Consider the following 25,991-nt stretch of genomic DNA (forward strand, 5'->3'; position numbering starts at 1 on the left):
ATAACATGAAAACTTTATGAAATTCAAACTTCAGTATTCATACATAAGCTTTTGTTGGAGCAGAAACATGCTCTATTGCTTATTCTGTGTCTACAGCTACTTTGAAAGCACAATGATGGAGTGGAGTAGCTGCCATGGGAACTGTATGGTTTGAAAACTCCAAAGTATTTACAATGAGCCACTTCATAAATAACATTTGCTGACCCTGGCTTAAAGAAAGACACAGCCTTTAAAATAGTGTTTCCATGTCAGGGACTTGGCTTTGCTTAAATCTAAGTATTTAAAATAAATCAAATACTGGGGTTTTATTCTTAGGAAGATTTAAACACCTTAACTCAGTGAGTAGTCAAATTTTCTATTCATGTTATAGATCTACAATGGTTTCCTACAAGCACTTCTGACTACTTCTAGGATCAGTGCTCAGTATTCGGCTGTACTATTGCATACCTGGGATTCTAGTGTTATTGTTACAGATCCAAGAGCATGTATGAAATGATTGTCATATCCCAACCTCCACTTCCAGGCTTAGTTGGTCTTTGTTATATCTTTAATAATATCTCTCCACTAATAAGATCCTTGCCACCTGCTGACAGACTAGCCTAATGCTGCCTGCTTGCCTGGTTTAATTTTGGACAATTGCCTGAGGCTGATTTCATTAGTTATTAACTTCTTGACTTTCTTCTGTCACCTCATAGGTGCTTTCTCAGAGTTCTTCTAATTATCTGGAATGAATTCTTTAACATGGTTATCCATGCTTTAATTCTGATGAATTTTTGGCAATAGATAAAGCCAATATTTTGCAGTGAGCTTTATGGGAATGATGAACCTTGTCTATATAATCAGAAATTCAGATTGGTTGCCTGGAAGTATTAACACTCAGTCCTTGCAATAGCAGATAAAGAGGCAGAAGAGAATACTTGGTATCTGCATTCCATGGAAAGAGTGAATATGGCTGCACAAGGAGAAAGGAAACTTTCGAGTTTGGCTAGGGACTCATACACATTTTCATAGTCAAGTAAGTCAGTCAGTAGCTGGCATGAACATTGATGTGCTCATCCTGATATAGAAAGTATTGAAACTTGAAAATGAATCAAAGCAGATTAGGTTATTTGATCCAAACCAAGTGATGGCCACATTTTGATCAATTTATCATGGAGCATTGTGTCTTGAAGATATAGCATCTTTACCATTTCTTTGATGTTTTATTCTGTTGCCTTCCTCCTATAGTAGCAGAGGAAGACAAATTATACCTACCAAAAGAGGTATTTTAGTTATACCAGTGTAAGCTTACATAGTTGGCTTTCACCTTTCAATCACCTGATTTTTCATGCCTAATATTCATCAGTGCCTGCCTCATTAAAAACTTAAATTAAATGGATTAATACACAGGTACTACATAGATGTTAATTTATTCGTAAAAAGCATGTCCATTCCTCCTTTGATTCAAGAAACAGACTTTCCCACCTTCATCATAATAATGAGGCAAGCAAACTTCACTTACTACCTTTGTATTGGTAAAATATTAAGCATTTTACATCATAGTCCTGGGGGAGCTGGGAGATTGCGAAGGCATAAGAGAGGAAAAGCATGAACTGCTGATACACTTGCAACTTCTATTCTTGAAATCCATTGATGAACATCTCTAATGAAGGCACTTTTGCTAAGTAAAGCAAGACTAAGAAAGAAAGTAGAACAAGATGCCCATAAGGGTGTGATTTCTGAAATCAATAAACTGTAAGACTCTTGCCCATGGCAAAATTAGTCAGTGGGTAGAGAAGTTGAGAACATCCAGGAAATGCAGAAACCAAGGTGGGCTTACCCAGAATAATGTCACTAACAAAATCAGGTGGTGAAGTTAGGAAAATCCTTCAGTCTCTGAGGGTTATATAAAACCAAGTGACTTACAGAGTAGCATTGATTCTTTCTGAATAGCATGGCTCTGAATCACTGTTGCCATAGGAGTCTTTAGGGAATATTGAAGTCATCTGAGGCTGAGGACCATTCCCTGAACAAATGTCTGTGCTCTCTAAGACTGGGCATTGTGATAACTGAATTTCTATCTGATATTTGGAAATAGCTTGAGAAGGTAACCTTAGTTCAGCTGAAATGCTTATGCTCATTCCATAGTCAGTAAAGATTTTTCAAATCCACAGGCTGTAGATAAGGTTCACAAAATGATAAGGAAAGACATCAAATCTCTGCTATTTGTACTTTCATGATCAGGAATATAATTAACTCCTACAGGCTGATCTGTACATTATATTCATATTAATAATGTTTAGGAAAACATGATACATGAGTTTAATAATACATTTAATATTCCAGTTTAAGATTTTAAATTGCTTTTACGTAACTCACATTAACTTCTAAAGAACTCTGCTTGTGTTTGCTTGTATGTAATATATCAGACATATAAAATTCTTTTATGAGGTATTTAATGAAAGAGAAAAATAAACAAACACACAGACACATATACACATATGTATAATAAATGTAATGTAAATATTTTATTGAAAATATTTTCTTTTCTCATGCAGTATAACCTGACCACAATTACCCCTCTCCCCACTCTTCACAACTCCCCTACCTCCCATCTCCCCCAGATCCATTACCCCTCTGTTTCTCTTGAGAAAAGAGCCGGCTTCCAGGAGACCACAATCAAACATGACAATACAAGATAAAATAAGACAATGAAAACTGCCCTCATATTTAAGGAAATTTATTTAATTAGATTTATGAGTGGCACCTATTGTCAAATGTAGTTTAAATTTTTGACTCATACTCATTAAAATTTTATTTATTAATTTATGCATATAGGTATTTTGTCTGCGTATAAATGTACCATGTGTGTATGAGGTGCCTGCAAAGGACAAAAGAGAGTTGGTATTCTGAGTCAAGAGTTACAGTTTATTTGCATGTATGTGGATGCTGGAAATTTTACCTTGGTCCTCTGAAAAAACAATCAGTGTTCTAAACTGTGGATTCATCTCTCAAGAAACTAATTAAGGCATACCTCTTTTGGGGGGGGGGGTTCTGATGGGTGTTTATTTAAAATACAATGAGGGTCCTGGGCCTCAATGTGGAGGGGTTAGAGCTTGGCATCCATTCTTTTTTATATTAATTTTTTTATTTTTAAATTTAAATTCAAATTAGAAACACGGTTTCTTCACATGTCAATCTCACGTCCTTCTCCCTTTCCCTCCCGTCCTCCCACCCCCCTCCCACCACCCATCCAATATCCCCTCCTTTCCCTAGGGAGGGTGAGTTCTTCCATGGGGGTGTCCATATTCTGTCATTTCATCCAGGACAGGGCCTAGAACCTCCCCCAAGAGTCCAGGGTGAGAGTGCATCTCTCATTGTGGGATGGGCACCCAATGTCCATTTTTATGCCAGGAATAAACACTGGTCTACTACCAAAGGCCCCATAGATTGCCTAGGCCTCCTCACTGACACCCCCATTAAGGGGATCTTGATCAGCCCCATGCTGGATTCAAGAGTTAACCCTTGTTAGGTCAGCTGTTTCTGGGGGTTAAACCAGCACAGTTTTAATCCCTTTGGTCATCAGTCCTCCCTCTCTGTTACTGGCTTTCTTGAGTTCAGCTCAGTGCTTAGCCTTGGGAGTCTGCCTCTGCCTCCATCAGCCACTGAATGAAGGTTCTGTTTCCCTAACTCTCCGGGCATGGGATTGTAGGCTGGCACTCCCCAGATCAATGTCTATAATCCATATATGAGGGAATACATGCCATGCTTCTCTTTTTGTGACTGGGTTACCTCACTCAGGACGGTTTCTTCTAGTGTCATCCATTTGCCTGCGAATCTCAGGACTCCATTATTTTTTCTGCTGAATAGTACTCCATTGTGTAAATGTACCACATTTTCTCTATCCACTCTTCGGTTGAGGGGCATCTAGGTTGCTTCCAAGTTCTGGCTATTACAAATAATGCTGCTATGAACATAGTGGAACAGACATCCTTGTTGTATGAATGGGCATCTTTTGGATATATGCCTAAGAGTGGAGTTGCTGGGTCTTGTGGTAAGTTTATTCCCATTTTTCTGAGGAATCTCCACACCAATTTCCAAAGTGGCTGAACAAGTTGGCACTCCCACCAGCAATGGAGGAGTGTTCCCCTTATACCACATCCTCTCCAGCATAAATTGTCATTGGTGCTTTTGATTTTAACCATTCTGACAGGAGTGAGATGGTATCTAAGAGTTGTCTTGATTTGCATTTCCTGGATGGCTAAGGATGTTGAGCACTTTATCAAGTGCCTCTCAGCCATTTTAGACTCCTCTATTGAAAATAGACAGGTAGACCCATGGAATCAAATTGAAAACCCTGATATTCACCCACACACGTATGAACATCTGATCTTTGACAAAGAAGCTCAAAATATACAATGGAATAAAGAAAGCATCTTCAACAAATGGTGTTGGCATAACTGGAGGCTGGCATGTAGAAGACTGCGGATTGATCCATGTCTATCTCCATGCACAAAACTTAAGTCCAAATGGATCAAAGACCTCAACATAAATCCAGCCACACTGAACCTCTTAGAAGAGTAAGTGGGTGGAACCCTTGAACGAATTGGTACAGGAGACAGCTTCCTGAACATAACACCACTAGCACAGACAGTGAGATCAACAATTAATAAATGGGACCTCCTGAAACTGAGAAGCTTCTGTAAGGCAAAGGACACAATCATCAAGACAAAAAGACAGCCCACAGAATGGGAAAAATATTCACTAATCCCACATCTGACAGAGTGTTGATCTCCAAAATTTACAAAGAACTCAAGAAGCAAGTCTCCAAATCACCAAAGGATCCAATTAAAAAGTGGGCTGCAGAACTAAATAGAGAATTTTCAATAAGGTATACCTCTTAATAAATTATCTAACTTTTCTTTTTTATGAATGAGACAATGCACTAAGATTTAGCCTTACAGAAGGGAACCAAAACAAGTCATTATTTTAATGAAGTTTAATCTATAGTGAATGGAGAAGAAAAGGAACAAATGTAATAATGAATATAAGGTAATCACATATCAAAGTGTTTTGAAATAAAAGACCAAGTAAGAATGAAGGATGGTGAGGAAGGGTGTGGTTTATTCACAAAAGCGGGCAGGTGTTATTGTCTGATTCTGAAGTGTTCCCCACAGGATCCTATTTCAAGGAATTGTTTCCAGTGAGCCTTTAGAGAAATGGTTGTATCATGAGGACTCTGGGTTTATGAATATATTAGTAAATCTATGAAAGCATATGTTGTAGCATAATTGGGATATAATGGAATGTGGGGAACTTATTAGAAGTAGCAGGTCAACTGAGGCATGTCTTAGAAGGACATATATTTTCCCCTTTCCCTTGCACTCTTACCCACTTCTTCCTTTCAGTTTTGGGCAGCCATAAGAACAGCTTTGCTTTAGTACTAATTCTGTACCATGGAAATATGTTTCACCTTGGTCTAGTCTCAGTGAGGCCTGCTGACCACAGACCAAAATGAAGAAGTAAAGATGGTTTCTCTTTTCCCTAAATTGTTTATATTAGGTATTTTGTCACAATGACTAACGTCTGACTAACACTGTGGGCAGCTTCAATGGCAAATGAAATTTGATAAGAGAGCTGAAAGAAAAATGTAAGAATTAGTCATAAACATTTCTTGTGAAGGGTCTATTAGAAAGAGAGAGCAAATTCAAAAGAGTTTATTTGGGAGAGGAAAAGTAATCAAGGGTCAGGAGAACACTGATGAAGGGCAAAAGAAAGTAGACTATCAGGAAGGCTTACAGCACATAAATCCTTGTAGCTGCTTTTACTTAAGCAAAATGGGGAGCTGTGGAAAGAATTCTAGTAACTTGATTTGTTTTCTCTTACTGCCTGTCTTTCTGCTGCAGGGCACAGACTTAAGAAGAAGGCCAACAGGAAGGCTGTGGCAGTTTCTAAGTCAGAGAGCCTGATGGCTTCCAGCTGTGTAGTGGTCATGCAGGTGTCTGATCAATGAATGAATTTTTAAATGCAAATGAGAATGTGTGTGGAAGGTTTAATCAAGGTAGGCAGGAAAGAGAAGAATTATAGATGACCTACATTTTCCTGTTTATGTGGTATTTTAGGCTAAGATGGTATGAGATGGTTTTCATTCAAAAAATGATTACGAAAGATAGAAACAATAATGCATAAAAAGGCTTTTATATGACCAGGAAAGTATATGAAGTAATTTAAGGGAGGAAACATATTATTCTGTTTGCCTAGGAGGTGGAGAAAGGGAATGCCTGGAGCAAGGTACTGGTCATACTAGGCAAAATGTGAAGTCCATGTCTGCATAGAGGCCTTGTATCAATGTGTGTGATGGAGAAAGACTAACCCTTATTATCAGCCTTGAGTCTTCACATGCATTTACAAACACATGTACATGTGCACTTTCACATGCAAGTGTGCCCTCACAAACAAGACATGCGTACACACATACATCAGCAAAATAAATACTAGGAGAAAAGTAAAATTAATAAAATCATTTTCCTAAAATGACAGGATAGAAGGAAAAGAGAAGAGCAAAGAAGAAATGGAATACACAAATGAAACCAAAATCCAAACAATAAAAAAAACACTAGGATAGCTCAGTGAAAAAAACAAGTAAAATGATACAATTCATCCTGTAATCAGATTGGTGACTACCTTAGTTGTAATTAGAGAGTCCTTATCCAGTAATTGATGGAAGAAGATGCAAGGATCAACAGCCAACCATGGGGTTGGTCTCTGTGAATCCAGTTAAGGATAGGGAGGAGGGATTATTAGGCAAAGGGTGTCAAGATCATGCCAGGGAAACCCACAGAGATAGCTGATGCAAGTTCCTGGGAGCTCATAGACTCTAGGACTCTACACCAACAGCTGGGGAGCCTGTGTGGAACCAAACAAGGCCTTCTTCATATGGAGGACAGTTGTGTAGGTTGGTCTGGAATATTACTCAGCTATCAAGAAAATGAAATTATGAAAATTTCAGATAAGTGATGCAGTTGTATATATTCATCCTGAGTAACATAACCTAGACCCCAAAATTTAAAATTTGCTTAAAATTAGAGCAGAATAAGCAATATAAATGCAGTCATCTATAGTGATAAATGTTTCTATTTTTTAGAAAATTGCAATATGCACAAGTATGCACAGATCCTGTAGAAATACTGTAAAACCACGAAGCAAAATAGACAAATTAGAGACCCAACCCCGGCTCTTTTCACACCTGTGCACCAGGTGAGTTTGGGTCTTCCTGGCGACCCATTCCCTGCCCATCACTCTCTCTCTCTCTCTTGAACTTCTGGGGGGCTGCTCCTGGCATCAAGAGGACCTGCGCACACAGGAAAGATGTGAGTCCTCCCAGACCCAAACCCTAACTCTCCCCATACATGCAATCCCGGCTTCAGGGAGACAAGTGGAAACAGAGAGATCCCACCTGCACCCACTCGAAGAAGGGACGAGAAGATGATTGTATAAGAACACGCTCAGCAATAGAAAGACCAATATGACTCCACCAGAATCTAGAGACTCCACACCAGTAAGACCTGAAAAGCACAACATAGATAAAGCAAAAGAGACAGACCTTAAAAATTATTTTATGAAGATGATAGAGACCCTCAAAGAGGAAACGAGGAAATTCCTTAAAGAAACAAAAGAAAAAAACAAACAAAAATTGAAGAAATAAACAAATCTCTTAAAGAATTTAAAGAAAGTCAAGATAAAACAAACAAACTGGTCAAGGAAACAACCCAAGCATTTCAAGCCTTGAAAACTGAAATAGAAACAATAAAGAAAACACAGAATGAGGGATGCTGGAAATAGAAATGCTAGGTAAATGATCAGAAACTACAGATGCAAGTATAACCAATAAAATACAAGAGATTGAAGAGAGAATCTCAAGTGTTGAAGACTCACTAGAGGATATACAGTCAACAACCAAAGAAAAGCTCAAGTTCAACAAATCCCTAACACAAAATATCCAGCAAATATGGAATAACATGAAGAGGCTAAATCTGAGAATATTAGTTATAGAAGAAGGTGAAGAAATACTGCTCAAAGGTACAGAAAATATATTCAATAAAATCATAGAAGAAAACTTCCCTAACCTAAACAAGGATATGCCCTTGAAAGTATAAGAATCTTACAGAACACCAAAGAAGTTCCCTTGCCACATAATAAACAAAACATAAAACCTACAGAATAAAGAGAAAATATTAAGAACAGCTAAAGAAAAAGGCCTAGTAACATATAAAGACAGACCTATCCAAATTACACCTGACTTCTTAATGGAAACTATGAAAGTCAGAAGATCCTGTACAGATGTCCTACAAACACTAAGGGAACAAGGATGCCAGCCCAGACTACTATATCCAGCAAAGCTTTCAATTGCCATAGATGGAGAAAACAAGATATTCCATAACAAAACCAGATTTAACCAATACACATCCACAAATCTAGCCCTACAGAAAGTACTGAAAGGAAATCTTCAACCCAACTAAGATAACTAAACTCACAAAAACAAAAGCAATAGATAATTCCACTTTACCAAACACCAAAAGAAAAAAGGGAAGGAAACCCACACACAATAACACCACCACCAATAAATCCAAAACAAACAAGCCTCAACAATCAATGGTCATTAATTTCCCTCAATGTCAACGGTATCAACTTGCCTATAAAAAGACACAGACTAAACGATTGGATACGAAGACAGAATTCATGTTTGTGGTGCATACAAGAAACACATCTCAACATCAAACACAGACGTTACTTCACAGTAAAGGGTTGGGAAAATATTTACCTCCAGACAGAATCTTAACATAGAAACAGAAATTATAGCCTAATTGGGTTTAACAGACATCTACAGAACATTCCATCCAAACACAACATACCTTTTTCTCACCTTCACATGGAACCTTCTCTAAAATTGACCATATAATTGGAAACATAGCAAACCTTCACAGACACAAAAAAAAATGGAATACCCCCCTGTATCTTATCAGAACACCATGCTTTCGAATTAGAATTCAACAACAACACAAATTGCAGAAACCATACAAGCTCATGGAAATTTAACAATGCACAACTTAACCAAGCCTGGGTCAAGGAAGAAATAAAAAAAGACTTTCTGGATTTCAATGAGAATGAAGACACAACATACCCAAATTTATGGGATACTTTGAAAGCAGTGTTGAGAGGAAAGTTCATAGCACTAAGTGCCCACATGAAGACACTGGAGAATAGCCACACTAGAGAATTAATAGCACAACTGGAATCTCTAGAACAAAAAGAAACAAACTCACGCAGGCAGAGCAGATGCCAGGAAAATAATCAATGTGAGGATTTAAATCAATAAAGTAGAAACCAGGAAAACAAACATTGACATTGTAAAGAATCAATGAAACAAAGAGTTGGTTTTTTGAGAAAATAAACAAGATAGACAAACCTTTATCCAAACTAACCAAAAGACATAGAGAGAGCATGCTAATTAACAAAATCAGAAATCAAAAATTGTACATAACAACGGAAACTGAGAAAATCCAGATACTCATCAGGTCATACACTGAAAAACTGTACTCCCCAAAGTTCAAAAATGTAAAGGAAAGGGACAGTTTTCTGGATAGATATCACTTGCCAAAGGTAAGTCAAGAACAGATAAGCAATCTAAACTGACCTATAACCCCTAATGAAATAGAAACATTCATCAAAAGTCTCCTAACCAAAAAAATCCCAGGTTCAGATGGCTTTAGTGCAGAATTCTGCCAGAAATTCAAAGAAGGGTTAATTTCAATATTCCTCAATGTGTTCCATACTATAGAAGCAGGAGGACTGCTATCAAACTCTTTTTATAAGGCTACCAGAGATTCAAATAAGAGCCAATACCAGTACTCCTCAAATTGTTCCACATAATGGAAACAGAAGGGATACAGCCAAACTCTTTTTGCAAGGCTACAATTACCATGGTACCTCAGCCACACAAAGACACAACTAAGAAAGAGAACTACAAACCAATTTCCCTTATGAACACTGATGCAAAATATTCAATAAAATACTAGCAAATTGAATCCAAGAACATCAGAAAATTCATCTGCCATGATCAAGTAGGATTTATTCCAGGGATTCAGGGATGGAATAATATATGAAAATCTATCAATGTAATTCATCATATAGACAAACTGCAAAGGAAAAACCATGTGATCATCTCACTAGATGCTGAAAAAGCCTTTGACAAAATCCAAACCAGTTCATGACAGAGGTCTTAGAGATATCACAGATAACAGGAACACTCCTGAACATAATAAAAGAAATATACAGATCCACAGCTCAGGGGGGGTCCAGATCAGTCCCATACTGGCCTCCTCACTGTCAGTCTGGGATCCAAGAGCTCTCCCCTGTTCAGATCAGCTGTCTCTGAGCTGTGGATCAGTGTCTATCCCTGATATACAAACAGTCTTCGTGTGCCTATAGCACAAAGAGGGATGCTCTCTCAGCCTGGACTCTTAGGGGAGTGCCTGGACCCTACCCAGAGTAAAATGATAGACTCTGATATCCCCTATGTGGAAGGATTTGGCAATAGGGTGGGAGGGTAGGGGGAAAGGAGAGTGGGGGAGGAGGGGAGGGAGAGGGAACTGGGATTGACATGTAAAACAAGCTATTTAAAATAAAAAAATTGAAAAAAAGAACAAATATAAACAATAAACTGAAAACATTTTTATAATTGTAATAACAGCATAGATAAAACTAAAATTCACATGTAAAATGAAAAAAAAAAGAAATATACAGTAAACCAAGAACTAACATCAAACTAAATGGAAAGAAACTCAACGCAATTCCTCTAAAATCAGGAGCAAGACAAGGCTATCCACTCTCTGCATATCTCCTCAATATTGTATTTGCAGTTCTAGCTAGAGCAATAAGGCAACAAAAGGAGATCAAAGGGATATAAACTAAAAAGAAAGAAGCAAAACTTTCATTATTTGCATATGATATGTTAGTTTACATAAGTTACCCAAAAAACTCTACAAGGGAACCCCTACAGCTGATGTGCACCTCAGAAAAGTGGCATGATACAAGGTTAACTAAAAAAATCATTGGCAAGCTAAGCAATAGTGGAGAGACCACCTTGAATGCCCATTCCTGATAATGAACAAATGGGACCTCCTGAAACTAGGAAGTTTCTGTAAGGTAAAGAACACAGCCCACATAATGGGAAAAGATATTCACTAACCCTTTACCTAACAGAGGGGTGATCTCCAATATTTACAAAGAACTCAAGAAACGAGTCTCCAAGACACAAAAGGATCCAATTAAAAAGTGGGCCACAGAACTAAATAGAAAATTTCTAAATAGAGGAGTCTAAAATGGCTGAGATAAAGTGCTCAACATTCTTAACCATTAATGAAAATTAAAACAACTCTGAGATACAATCTTACTCCTGTCAGAATGGCTAAAATGAAAAACACCAATGACAATTTATGCTGGAGAGGATGTGGAGATAGGGGAACACTCCTCCACTGCTGGTGGGAGTTCAGACTTGTACACCCACTTTGGAAATCAGTATGGAATTCCTCAGTAAAATGGGAATCACAAGACACAGCAATTCCACTCTTAGTCATATACCCAAAAGTTGCACATTCATACAACAAGGATGCCTTTTCCACTATGTACTTAGCAGCATTATTTGTAATAGCCAGATCCTGGAAGCAAACTAGATGCCCCTCAACTGAAGAGTGGATAGAGAAAATGCTTCCATTGTGTAAATATATGGAGTGCTATTCCGAAGAAAAAAAATACTAGAATCTTGAAATTTGCAGGCAAACGTTTGGCACTAGAAGACCATCCTGAGTATTTAACCCAGTCACAAAAAGACAAACATGGTATGTACTCACTCATATATGGATTTTAGACATGGATCAGGGGAGTGCCAGCCTATAATTCCACTGACAAATTCTCTGAAACAGGAAGGACCCTAAGAGAGATATGCATGGTAACACAGAGAAGGGGAATGAGGCAAGATCTCCTGAGCAGATTGGGATCAGGTGGGAAGGGAGAGGGAGCTGCGAAAAACAGAGGAGGAGAAGAGGAGGACATGGGGGAGCAAGGAGTTCAAGTCACAGGAAGAATAGGGAAAATTGGACGAGAGATACCATAATAGAAGGAGTCGTTATAGGTTTCAGGAGAGATCTGGCACCAGTGAGATCTCTAGAAATCTACAAAGATGACATCAACTGGCAATCTAAGTAATAGTGGAATGACTTCCTTAAATGCTCATCCCTGATAATGAGTTTGACGACTGCCTTATTTGCCATCCTAGAGCCCTCTTCCAGTGAATGATGGAAGCAGAGGCAAACACCCTTAGATAAACATTGAACTGAACCCTTAGAATCCAGTAACAGAGAGGAAGGCATTGTGGGGATCACAGACCCTGGCCAGAAACCCACCCATCCATCAGCCTGGGAGCAGGCAGCTGTGAGATAATGTTTACTGAAAACAATTCAGTGCTCTAAAGCTCTTGATAGGGCTCTGATAAGGGCTTGCTCACTGAAACACCATGACTTTGACCCCCCTATGGCTAGATGCTTCTTCCTGCTCCCTGCTGTTTCTCCCCAATTCTGGCCTGAGAGGGTGAGAAGTCTGGGAGAGCTGTGAGAGGTGTGTGAGAGCTCGGTTGGAGAATTGTATGTAGATGGATGGCAGAAGTCCTTAAAAAGGGAAGCGTTTTTTCTTGGGGAGTTCTCCTAAGACGACTTGGGGAGCATAAAGTTTTCTTAAAGCAACCGACCGGTCTCTGTGTCCTCTATCCCGACCACCTCACTACATTCTCGGATGCAGGCTGCGCAGGCAGGTGCAACAAGGCATGATGAGCAAAGGGGTAAAAAATGGGCTGGTGAAACCAACAGAAACAGATGACCTGATCAAAGGGTGGTTCTTGGACCACAGACAGACATCTGGGAGACCAGCTTGGGACTGATCCAGACCTCTTGAATATGGGTGTAAGTGCAGAGACCTGGACAATCTATGGGGCCCTGGGCAGTAGATCAGTATTTATCCCTGACATACAAATGAACTTTGTGTGTCCATACCACAAAGAGGGAAGCTCTCTTAGCCTGGGCTCTTGGGGGAGGGCCTAGGCCCTGCCCTGAATGAAATGAAAGACTCTGGATATACCCTATTGGGAAGGGAGTGGGGATACAGTGGGAGGTTGGAGGGGATTGGTGGGGGGATGTGGGAGAATGGGTGGGATAGGGAGCTGGGATTGACATGTGAAGCAAACTTCTAATTTAAAACAATGTAATAAATAATAAAAAGACAAATTAGTTGGGAACATATGCAGACTTATAGTCATAGTATTTATTTATTCATTTATTTATACATTATTGAGAGAGCCTAAATCAAATAATTCTATCTCATCAAGTCTTCTTTGATTTGCTTCTAGCCTTATTTGCAATTTTATTATGAGACAAAGGGATGGGTGTCTAATGGTCTCTAACTCAGCAGTTCTTGCCTTAGCCTCCTGAGCAGCTATAGTAACAGTGAATGCCAGAAAGCCCAGCTCTATCCTTGAATTTTGAAGAATTTACATGGCAGGGATGTATCTTAGTCTTACAATACATGCTTAGAATATATACAAGATTCCAGCATTCCTGGACCCTAAATGAAGGACAATAATGGAGGGCCCATCTTCTTTGCTGCCCATCCTGTCAGTTAGATTTATATATTTAATGCTGTTTTAATATACTCTTAACCAAGATTTTCCCAATGAAACAGCTCATCTGAGGTTCACCAGGAAGACTAAAATTGCTGTAGCAATCCTACTCTAATAGAATTCCAACACACATCTTATTTTTGCGGTGCTGGGGATTGAACCCAAAGTCACATGCATGACAGCCCATGATTCTACCACTATGCTCCATATATAATATTACAGTTGTCGATGTGTTGCAGTCCTTTTCAGAAACTGATGGACAAAGCAGAACAAAGCACCCAATCAAACAGATACGTTGTAAGATGAGACCATTTGAAAATATAGGCTGTTTCAATACTCTCAATCACTTTGGCATGTGAAAGCAACAGCACATTTGAGTACCATATGAAAAAAAACCTCATTATTTTGAAGTACACATAATCCTATAATACTTTAACAGCACAGATTATATTCTGACAATAAACAGATTTTGAAAATATCAAAATCATACTGCTTACTGACAGAAATGGAGTTACATGAAAAATAGATGATATTAAGATAACTAAAAAGCCACCAAGCATAAGAAAATAGAATAATTAATTTCTAAATGGTCATTGATCCAAGAAAAAATCTGTAAATGAAATTAGAACCCATTGTGAACAACATGATGCTAGACATGAAGCATGCCCTACTCCGTGGGCTTTGATGGTAGTTTAGTGGGCTGTCCAGGTCTCCTGGAAGACAGAATCAAAGGCATCTTAGTTTCTTTTCTTATTGCTGCTAAAAATACTCTGAGAAAAGCAACATCAAGAAGAAAAGTTTATCCAGCTCAGGATTTCAAGTTATGACCCCCCATGGCTGGGAAGTCCCAATGGAAGTCTTGGAGCAGTCTACAGATTTTCTGTGAGTTTAAGTTACTATTTGACTTTTCCTCTTTGCTCTCTCAGCACATACTAACTCAGTTTGCAGGGAAAACATCAGTTTGATGACTGGAGCCCTCAGAGGCAAGTACTGCCTTGCAATTAGGTCTGCAATTCCTACACTTTTTTTCTTTTAGTTTTTATGTGGGATAGCAGACAGAAAATGGCCATCAAGGTGTGAAAAGGAGAGATGGTGGGGCAGGGAATCACTGGACACATGTCTTGGAGAGACAGGAGCAGCTGGCTAGGGGAATATAACTGCAGGATTCAGTATTTAACTGGGAGGAAGTGGATAGATTTACCTTATCATGTGAAGATTTAGAAGATATCTGTACACTGAGAGATTGCAGGTAACTTTGCCTAGTCTTTATTCTGGCAGGAACACGTTCTATGCCTTTAGTTTCCAACCACTAGCCAACAATACCCATCTTTTTACCATTCAAGAGCTTTCTGTGAGTTCTCCCAATTAGAGTTGTTCCTACATGGTGATTCATATGGCTCCTGGTGGTTGTAGTAGAGAGGAGACAATGTTGATCACAGTTTGGCAGCACACTGGCAAGGCTGCTGACCTGCTGGATAGACAGTGAACTGAGTGCTCACTTACCTGGTCTACTGAATAGCTGGAAAGAGGTCAATTTGAGCTTGCTTCTTTGATATTTCAATTTGCTAATCTAATGTGCATCTGCTACTGCTGACTCTGGGATCCTCTTCTTCCTACATTTTAAAGTATTTTATTTTTACTTGAAGCTTCACAGAACACATTTGATACTAATTGTCCCATTAAATTCAGTATATTTTAAATCTTCCAATGGTCTAGACTTCATAGCCATGGGAAAGTGAAACTTGGTTTGATTTTTAGTCTTCTGACTACTAATGAAGAATGAATGTGACAGAATATGGGAAAAGCAAAGGATCTAACACCTTAAAATGTAATCCAGAAGGAAGAACAAAGGCAGAGGGAACACAAAAAAAATGAACTAAGGAGAAAGGAATTGCTGGTGTTTTGGTGCTTGCTTTTGAGAATAGTCAAGGCAATTGGTTAAAAATGTGAGTGAAGAGGTCCTGGGATGATTATGGAGGCCCGAAGAGTATGATAAGAACATTCTGCTTGAATATCTGTGGATGTATTGTATGATAGAAGAATCTATTTCCAATACAAATTAAAAAAATAAAGAGGAAAATGGAGAGATCTAAGGAATCATTCTTGATTGCTTTCTTTTTAAATTTTGTTTTTATGGATTCTCAAAAAAGGCCTGCTTTTGCTAAGGATATTCATTTGATGGAAGAAATAAGCCCTTCTTTTAAATGGAGTTTAAACCCATTATTTATAACATCTGAAGTAAAGAAAATTGTCAGAAAATTGCAATGGAAAGGTAAGTCTCAGAGTTCAGTGCTGTCTCAAATTGCAAGAGTGTTTTGGTGGATCTGAGATCCCTTAGGGGAAAATAGAAAGATACTGTAATGTTTGACAATCTAGTTTGAATTTAAAGGTTGAATACAAGAATGGGGCTATAGTTGATTGTTAGAGCATTTACCTAGTGTGTGCAAAGTCCTTGTCTTCTTCCTCAGCACCAAATAAATACCTCAATGAATGAATGAATAAATAAATAATGATTAGAAACATATGTGTGATATTTAACCATAAGTCTTGGTGAAGAAACTTCAATTTGTGGTTGTTATTCCTGATTTGGACAGCAAACCGTTCTCCCTCTCTTAATCATGCTACATAGCTCTACCTGTGCTTACATGTACAAAAACTCAGGGACAATGTGTTATCTAACATTAGAAGAAAGACTTGTTTCTGTAGCTTTAAAAGGACCATTGTTAGAATGCTATGCATGGAAAGAGTTATCTCATGAGGGGAAGTTTCATAATAGTTTGACCATAGAGAATAAACCATACTAATATACAGAATGCTTGAAGAAGTTGAACAAATTAAACCTTGTCCAGTTTACCTTCACCTTAAAGCATACTAAGAAAGTTCCAGGTATGGATTTGTATGGTCATCAAGTTTAGAGAATATACTTAATATATTCTCATCAATCACCCTACTGGTTGATTCTTGTTTTCTATTCTACTATACAAAGCTGACTGGCAGCCTCACAGAAAGGAGTTTTGTAGGAAATGAAGAGCAAATAAGGTTCACTCCACTCTTTTCCTTTTCTGCCTCTTCTGTTTATAATCTACCTTTTAAAAACATTACAATGTTTTTCTGTGTATGTGTTAGTGTCTGCACATATGTGCATATATATATGCACACAGACAGTGTGTATGCTTGGTACCAAAAGTGTTGAGAAGACGCCGTTATCATACCTCCTGGAACTGGAGATACAGGTTCTTGTGAGCCACTATCCCTGGTTATCTGCAAGAGTAGCAAGTGTGCTTAACTGCTACACCACCTCTCAAAATCCATTATTTTTAATATAGACCACTTTTAGCAGTTACTTACATTTCTCGACAAATACTTTCAGACTCTGCATATAAAATTTGATAAATATATTCTTTATTCATCATTCTTCAAAGTTGTGCATGACAGAAGCATTTCTACAAATCATTTAAATGCCAAGCGCAAGTGTTTGACTTGGGATACCTGCTGGGCAAGTCTGTGATTGTGTGTCTACTTCTCCAATAACAGGTTAAATTGGATATTAGTGTGGTAATGCTTTAGAGATCAGTTGTATCATTGGACTGAGTGACACTTATACTGTGACTTATTAAAGAGGTCCTTGGGGGGGGGAAGAGAGAGAGAGAGAGAGAGAGGGAGAGAGAGAGAGAGAGAGAGAGAGAAACAGAGACAGAGAGAGAGAAACAGAGACAGAGAGAGAGAAACAGAGACAGAGAGAGGCAGAGAGAAAGACAGAGAGAGACAGAGAGAGAGAGAAAGCATGAATTGGCTGCTGAGAGAAATTGGACACTCAGTGACAGCCATATCCACATCACTGATACACTCACTACATACTGCAGAGAATTTATGTAGCCTTCAATTCGTCATTAAGGGGCTTACAAAGAATTGAATATTTACTGTTATGTATATAAAATGCTCATTAAATGCTGAGTTCCTGTCTGCACAATAGAACTTATGGACAGGTAATCAGAGCCAGGTAGGTTCAGTAACATTTGCAGTAGCAAAAAGACTTTCACTTTTTTTTGCTATAATTTGTTCCTTGTCTGCAGTCTCCTTGAGCATATTTAACTGTTTCTGGTAAATAAGGCAGTAGTGTTCTATGTAGTCATCAATTTTTCTTCTGTAGTTGAATTTTAATCGTGGTGCCTCTAACCTTTTATAAAATAAATGTCGTTAAATATTTCAAAGTCATAGTTTTTTTAATAATTTTATTATACAAAATTGAAATGATGTTTGTCCTGCAAAATTATTGTAATTGTGTATGATTGATCTTTAGTTTCAAGGTTCATAATATAGCAATGTTTAAAATATATTTAATATTTTATAGGTGCTATTTAAATCTATTGCAACAGTAAGTATGAATTAGTTATTCTTTCTCAATTATTATAATTAGATATAATACTTGAGATAAATGGGTTTGAGAACATTACATATGTCTTGAAAAATATATTTCGCCTACCTAAAGAAGTTTTTTTCATACAAACGTAATCTTTCTTTTTCACATAAAATATATATTAGGTTTTATCAACAGTGAAACAATGCTAAATTGTATTCTATTATGGAGCAAAATGCTTCTAAAATAGGTATATAAGGACAGATTGATCTCATGTGGTTTGCTGAGAAACTTCCTTGAAGAAAACTGACTTCAAAGATGTTTTAAAAATAAAAAACAGAAAAAATATTATTTAAAAGTGTTTAATTTCTTCTGATTGCAAAGAGAGTGCTTTTATCATTAACATTAAAGTCTTTTGAAAACTATGTTTTAAAATTTAGTAATATTTAGAAATTATATTTATTTCTTGTATCTTATTTTTGTGGAATAAAAATATTAAAAACTTTTGGGAAAATTTTTCATAATTTAAGCCTAGTTTCTATACAAAATTTTTCCAAGATTATTACATTGTATTAGAATAATTCTCTAGGTTTTTAATTTTGAATAAAAATCTGTTTTTATATCAGCTGTGAAATCTGTACTGATTAAGGATGAGATACATAAAATCACAGGAAAAGACCTTTGATTCCAACCTGAAAAAGACTGCTTTCAGAACTTTTCTTGAAATAGAGATGCTCTTTAGTTTGGTTACACAACTTTTATCTATATTTATTTTTCAAACTACTCATTGAGATGACCTTTCCTTGTATTCTGTAGTTGTTACATTCCTAATGTCTTAAAAACTCTCTCGGAAGAAGAATGAATAAGTGAATGTTCAATACTTCTGCCTTAACTTTGCTCAGGGTTTGTTTTCCTTATGTCTGTCTGGTTACCAACTCTACAGGACAAATACAGTAGTTAACAAGACAAGTTAATAATATCTTATTTATCGCCAAAGATGTTGACTCAGATGATTATTAGTTTCTGGTTTGATGCCAAGAATTAACCTAATGCCTCACTTTTACTAAGAAATTTACCACTTAAGCACTGGTCCATCCTTGGATGATTCCTAATAAGATTTCTTATAGCATATTCTCTAGGTTTTTGATATTTTTATCCTTTTAAACTAAATTTTATTAATGAGACCCATTTAAGTTTACTACTGAGTCCAATAGTTATTTCATGAATGTTCTACAGTGTTCATATTCTTTCAACTTTAGCTTTTAAACATAAAGAAAGCCACTTTTCCCACTTTAATATACTTCAAAGCAATTAGCATCTACTATACTCTAAATGTCATAAACAGAACAGACACATTTATGGAACATCATTGTACTAAGGTATGTGAAAATAATATTACATAAAAGACACCTCAGATTTGGTATCAGTTTTGCCTCTGATATCTGGAAGAGTGCTACAAAGTGACATGAGGTAAGTGGATAATATTTCAAAGTTAGTCGATAGTACTCCACTGGACTGTAATAGATTTGTTAACCTGCTAATAAAATGAAATCCGATGAGATTTTTAAATGGCTGAAAAGAGAAGAGGGAAAGTTATAGTCTGGCCATAGCAGCTGGCAAACTTGTCTCAAATGCTTTTAAGGAGAAAATTGATAACATCCATGATTTGCTACAGTTCAGGATACCCAATTCCAATGTGCTGTCAGCTGTATTTTGGTATTGATCAACACTCTAGCTACATTCTTTTCAGATATTTGATGTAGAAAAGTTATTTTATTTTAAGAACGTCATTCACATGTGTTTTCTAAAATCAGTGGAAAACATATGAAAAGGGAACCTATGAAAGTTCTCATTGTTAACATTAATATTTCTGTAAATCATATTTTATGAATCTAAGGAAAATCTTTTAGAGTCTAAGCAAAGCTAATAAATCTTACTGAAAACATTTGAATATAAAGTGTAGCTTTCTAGTCTAAGCACTAAATGAATATGAAGTGGTTTTGGGTCCTAGAATGGGAGGACTATGCCCTGTAACTGAGGTTGGGATGTGGGAATCAGTATTACAATGAGCCAACAAGGACTGATATTCTAATTGAGGCAGTTGGTAACTGTACACATTAACTGAAGGAATAACTGTCTAAATCTAGTTGCCTGAAATTTATCTACCTAGTGATGAATCCAGGTCATGGTTGTGGTTGTTATTGTTCCATGTTCCACTTGAAACTGCCCTCCACCTTTGAAAGTCTAATTCTCTCATTTATACCAAAGAATATAGAAGAAGGACTAGTTCCACTTATTATCCCATTGCCTATACACATGAGAGACCCTTCTGAGGGGGGAGAATCTTCTTCTATCATACAGCTGATTGATTGTGGGGCCTCTTACCGATACACCTCTTCTCTATTTCTTCACTTGCATATCCATCTGAGATTTTAACTTTGGAAAAGATCGTGTCCATAGGTGTCTTTATTAAAACAGTAACTTACAGACCAAACAGTGGTGATGCACGCCTTTAATTTCAGCACTCTGGAGGCAGAGGCAGGCAGATCTCTGTGAGTTCAAGGCCAGCCTGGTCTACAGAGCAAGTGCCAGGATAGGCTCCAAAGCTACACAGAGAAACCCTGTCTCAAAAAACAAATAAACAAACAAAAATAAAAAAAACAAAAACAAAACAAAACAAAAAACCCCACAAAATGTAGTAATTTAGTATGAAAACTCTGACTCCACCTTTTCAGATAGTCTAATTTTGGACTACTCTTTTGATAGAGCATTCACTTTTAAAATTCCATTCATATTTTTAAATGTGTGTTTAAAAACAGTTAAAACACACTTAGAGGCTGGGGACAGAAATACTTTAATTTAGAATTTTGTTTTTCTGAAGTTATTTAGAATATGATTATTTTGTTTCAATATTCCTTTTAAATTGTATTTGGTAAAATTGGTTGTTTCTGATGGACAAATTATTAATGACAAGGTATGGAAGGCAGATAGATCTCTATGATTTTGAAGTCTCTCAGGACTACATAGCAAATGAGACTCTATATCAATCAAGGCAAAAAACTAATAAGTATATTGTACAGCAATTTAATGAACATTGTGGATTCTTTCTGAATAAGATTCCAATAAGTTATAAAAGTGGTCTAAAGGTGTTGCAAGATTGCACAGTAGATAGAGGCCCTTGCCACCAAATCTGATGACCTGAGTTCAATCCCTGAAATTCACATGGTAGAAGAGAATAAATTTACTTATCTGCCATTTGACTTCCATATTTATGCCCAGCATGTGAGACAGTGCACACATATGGGTACATGCAGTACAGACAAAGTATACACATAGACATACAAAATAAACATATAAATAAAAGTGTTAAATGTAGAGAAGTCAATGACTACACATACACATAGTATTGAGAGTTTAAATTTTGTATTTGACAATGATATTGATCAGCTGACAGATACGTAGAAAAAGTATTGTGTCAGATCTCTGTTCTTCCAAGTTGCAGAGACAGCTGCATCTCTTTGTGTAGTGTCAGCCTAATCCCTGAGACATGATGGTGAAGGTCAGTGTAACATGAAATAATAAAAGACCCAGAGACTGATATTGGGATTCAAGCTTCAAACTGAATATCAGAAAACCATACCACTTGGCCACTAGCTTCTTACCTCTTCCACCATTCTCAGGCTAAATGGCTGATCCTGTCTATCACTAGCTTCTTACGTCTTCTTACCATTCTCAGGCTGAATGGGCTGATTCTGTCTCTACAAGTTCTCACCAAGTCTCAGACTATAACGTTTCCTCAGTATGACTGGAGAAGAAATGCCTCTCTGACACCTTGCTTCCATCTTATATACTTCTGTAATGTTGGGATTAAAGGTGTGAGCTGTAATTCTCTTTTTGACTAATTCACTCCTGTGAAGACCTGAATGGCCTTGGATACACAGAGATCTCTCTGAGTCCTATGATTAAAGTTGTGTATCACCACCTTCAAGCTTCTAGCTACTGGGATTAAATGTGTGTGCCTGACTTCTAAGGCTTGTGGCTGACTTTGTTTTTCTGAATCCTCAGTCAAGCTTTAATAAAACATAAATATATATTATAAAGTCAAGTGAACATATTTGGCTGTGCTGGGTGCCTAGTTACAAGAGTTGGTGCCAGTTCTGGCAAAGTGGAGGTTATTACCACCAATGACCCCTTCATTGACCTTAACTACATGGTCTACATGCTCCAATGTGACTCTAGTGTGACTCTACCCATAGTAAGTTCAATGTCACAGTCAAGGATGAGAATGGAAAGCTTGTCATAAATGGAAAAACCATCAGCATCTTCCAGAAACAAGATCACACTAGCATCAAATGGAGTGTTGCTGATCACAGAGTCTATTGGTATCTTCACCGTCATGGAAAAGGTAAGGACCCACTTGAAGGGTAGGGCCAAAAGGGTCATCATGTCCACCGTCCTGTTTGTGATAGCTATGAACCATGAAAATCTTGACAATCCAGTCTAGATTGTCAGCAACGCTTGACACATCACTAGCTGTTAGCCAAGGACATCCATGACAACTTTGGCATTGTGAAAAGACTCATGACTGCAGCCCACCCGAACACTGCCTCCCAGAAGCAGCGGCATGATGGCCGTGGATCTGCCCAGAACATCATCCCTGTAGCCACTGGTGTTGACAAAGCTGTGGACAAGATAATCTTAGAGCTGAATGGGAAGCTTGCAAGCATTCGTTCTGTGTTCCTACCCCAAATGTATCCATCATGCATCTGCTATGCTGCCTGGAGAAAGCCGCCAAATTGATGACATCAAGAAGTAGGCATCCAAGGACCACTGAAGGGCATCCTGGGCTACACTGAAAACCAGGTTGTCTCCTGTGACTCCTACTCTTCTGCCTTTGTTGCTGGGGCTGGCATTGCTCTCAATGACAATTCTGTAAAATTCATTTCCTGGTATGACATTGAATATAGCTACAGTAACAGGGTGATGAACCTCATCACCTACATTGCCTACAAGGTTTAAGAAGCCTGTCCTGGACTAATCCCCCACCCACAACTAGAGAAAAGTCATCTGCTGCTCAGCAGTGCCTGTCCTAACTTAGCCCAGACTCTGAGTATCTCCCTCAAGTGTCCATCCCAGATGCCCAGAATACGAGGAGGGCTTAGGGAGCCCTACTCTCTTGAATACTATCAATAAAGTTCACTGTACCCAAAAAATTTATTAAGTCAGACCAACATGAATTTTTGTCATAAAATAGAAATAAATTTCAGATATTTTTAGAACTATATTGCAGTCTATTTATTTTGCTAACATGTCTCTCTAGTCATACTTGTATCAAGGAAAATAATACATTAAAATATGAATTATTGTTGAAATTTATACAGTTGTAAAAGATCATCTATAGGAAGCTGAGGTTAAATCATGACATTGTGATTCCATGTCATATATGTAAATGGAAAAATCATCTTGGGAATTGACTTTAAGCCACAATAAAAAAAAGGCAGATGTCAACAAAAACAGTAAAGCACTTAAGCAAATAGGTATGAATATTACTAGAACATTTTTGTAATACCTGATGAGATGGGGGAAATTTTCCACAATTGGAACACAGTAGAAGGGGAGGGGGAGGGAGAGGGGCCTGGAACTGACTTGTGAAACAACCTTGTTTCTTATCTAAATTTAAACTGAAAAATAAATTTAAAAAATTAAAAAAAAGAAGTCTGACCCCTGAATCTGGGTGTCAGTGAAGAGGCCTAGGGATTCTATTGAGCCTTGGGCAGCAGATCAGTACCCATCCCAAGTATACACACGGACTTTGAACTCCAATAGAACAATGTGAGGTGCACTCTCACCCTGAACTCTTGGGAAAGGGTCTAGGCCCTGCCCTATATGAAATGACACACTATGGACACCCCCATGGAGGGCCTCACCCTCCCTGGAGAAATGAGGGGATAACGGGGGGGAGGGCACGGGAGGAAGGGAGGGAATGGGAGAGGGACCTGGAACTGACTTGTGAAGCAACCTTGATTCTTATCTAAATTTAAACTGGAAAATAAAATTAAAAAAAAAAGAAGTCTGGATATTTCTTTAAGCTTCAGATAATTAGCCACATTTTTAAGGCAAAGGAATTGCAGAAATGATTGCTTTGCAGAGAAGACAATATTGCTAGTGAAAGTGACTCCCTTGGATTCTTATCAGGAATTTATAATGCTGAAAACCTGCTTAAGATTATAGAGAATACAGAAAATAAAGAGAGACTCATGCTGGGATAGGTTACCAGAAGGCAGACGTCCTATTATTGCTAAATCTCAATGCCATTGTAACTTCTAATAATGCTTGGAACACAATAACAAGATCTCTTGCATGGTTTGGCAGGCCTTCAATCTGTAACTGTGAACATTTTCTCACCCTCCTTAGGATTGCTTCTATCCTATTTAGGACTCTTTCTAAATTATAGTTTGGTGCCCAGTCTGTCTGGTATTATTTTTCAAACACTCAATGCCTACCACAGAAAATTGGAGATGACACACACATCAGATAGTTCTATCTGATTCGGCTTTGGAGTTCTATAGATAGACAGCAGTTTAAGTGATTTGAAATTGGGTTGTCATCCAATTTTTTTCAGGTTGAGTGCTTTGAAGCCTGAGCTCCTTCTCACCAAAGCCTCTGAGGAAAGATTAGAGCCATTTCTTTCTCATGATTTCTGTTGATCTTATTTCTCCCAGTGGGATTTGTAGTCTTTCTAGAAAGATCTCCTTGGGTGGTAAACCTCTTACTTATCTTGGTGGGACTGAACTCAAAGCCTCATTTATTGCCCCTGTACAGCAAGCACTTCTTTGAAGGAGTAGATAGTATACTGAATATAGCCTTCATCACATTCTGTTGCTTCAGGATTTGGAGAATTACAGATTTTGTTTTTTTTTTTAAATCCTCTTAGACTTTGACTGTAGTCATGATTTATAAATACTGCCAAATTTCCTCTAATGTTCACATTTATTTCTGTGAGTCAGACATTTTGCTTTGAATGAACAGAAACTCTTAGTGTTACTGGTAATATCTCTCTTTAAAACATAAAATTCAATAACATATAACTTTAGTGTTGGCTTGTCTTCAGTTCCTTCTAATAATTTTTTTATAATTTCATTCATGCATATAATGTGTTTTGGTCAGATCCGTACCTGATTTCTTCTATCCAATTCCTCTCCAGTCCATGTTGGAATTTTGGCTAGCTGGACACATTACCTCTTATTTATAAGGTTCAATAGAGCTTATAAATTGGATGCTTTTTGTGTCTTTGATTGTCAAATTGAAGGAGTCAACTCTGATAATTAGAATAAAAGCATTTATTAAATCTTAGTATGGAGGAAGTATGAAAGCCACTCTGGTGTGAAATGAAGTCAGTTTTGGTCATGTACTGATAAAACGTTGAATTAGACACAAATCTTTGATGAGAGTTTTTTTATTAATTTTCTAAAAAATTAAAATAAAAAGCAATGAGTGGTGCTAAGACATTTTCTACATACTATGATGTTCCTGACCTCTCCCCGTTCCCTTGCCTCTCACCCTGACCCTGCAACAATCTCCATTACGCTTTCATACCACTCCTCCCTTTAGGATTGTTCACCATTTCATGGTCTTCTTTCTACTTTTAAACCTACAATTGCCACTTTACAAATATACAAAAATCAAAATCTAAAATCTGTGCCTGAGAGAAAACACACAATGTTTACCTTTCCCAGTCCAGGCTAGGAAATTACATTATTTTGTAATTTCACTTCCATTTCTTTCCATAACAATATCATGATTTCATTTGCCTTATGGCTAAATAAAATTTTACTGTGTACACAAGCAATGTATTCTTTATTCATTCATCTGTTCTTGGGTGACTCTAGGTTGGCTCCATTTCTTAACTACTTTAGCTGGTGTGGCAAT

At 37.5% G+C, this 25,991-nt stretch overlaps 1 pseudogene; it reads left to right on the forward strand.

The window, feature by feature from the left end:
* The window catches only part of LOC101830152, a 158,244-nt pseudogene extending 135,163 nt beyond the window's left edge, over positions 1-23,081 (forward strand).
* Positions 23,082-25,991: the final 2,910 nt, after the last annotated feature.

This window comes from Mesocricetus auratus, unplaced genomic scaffold (genome assembly GCF_017639785.1).
Source record: "Mesocricetus auratus isolate SY011 unplaced genomic scaffold, BCM_Maur_2.0 Super-Scaffold_100029, whole genome shotgun sequence".
Classification (NCBI taxonomy): domain Eukaryota; kingdom Metazoa; phylum Chordata; class Mammalia; order Rodentia; family Cricetidae; genus Mesocricetus; species Mesocricetus auratus.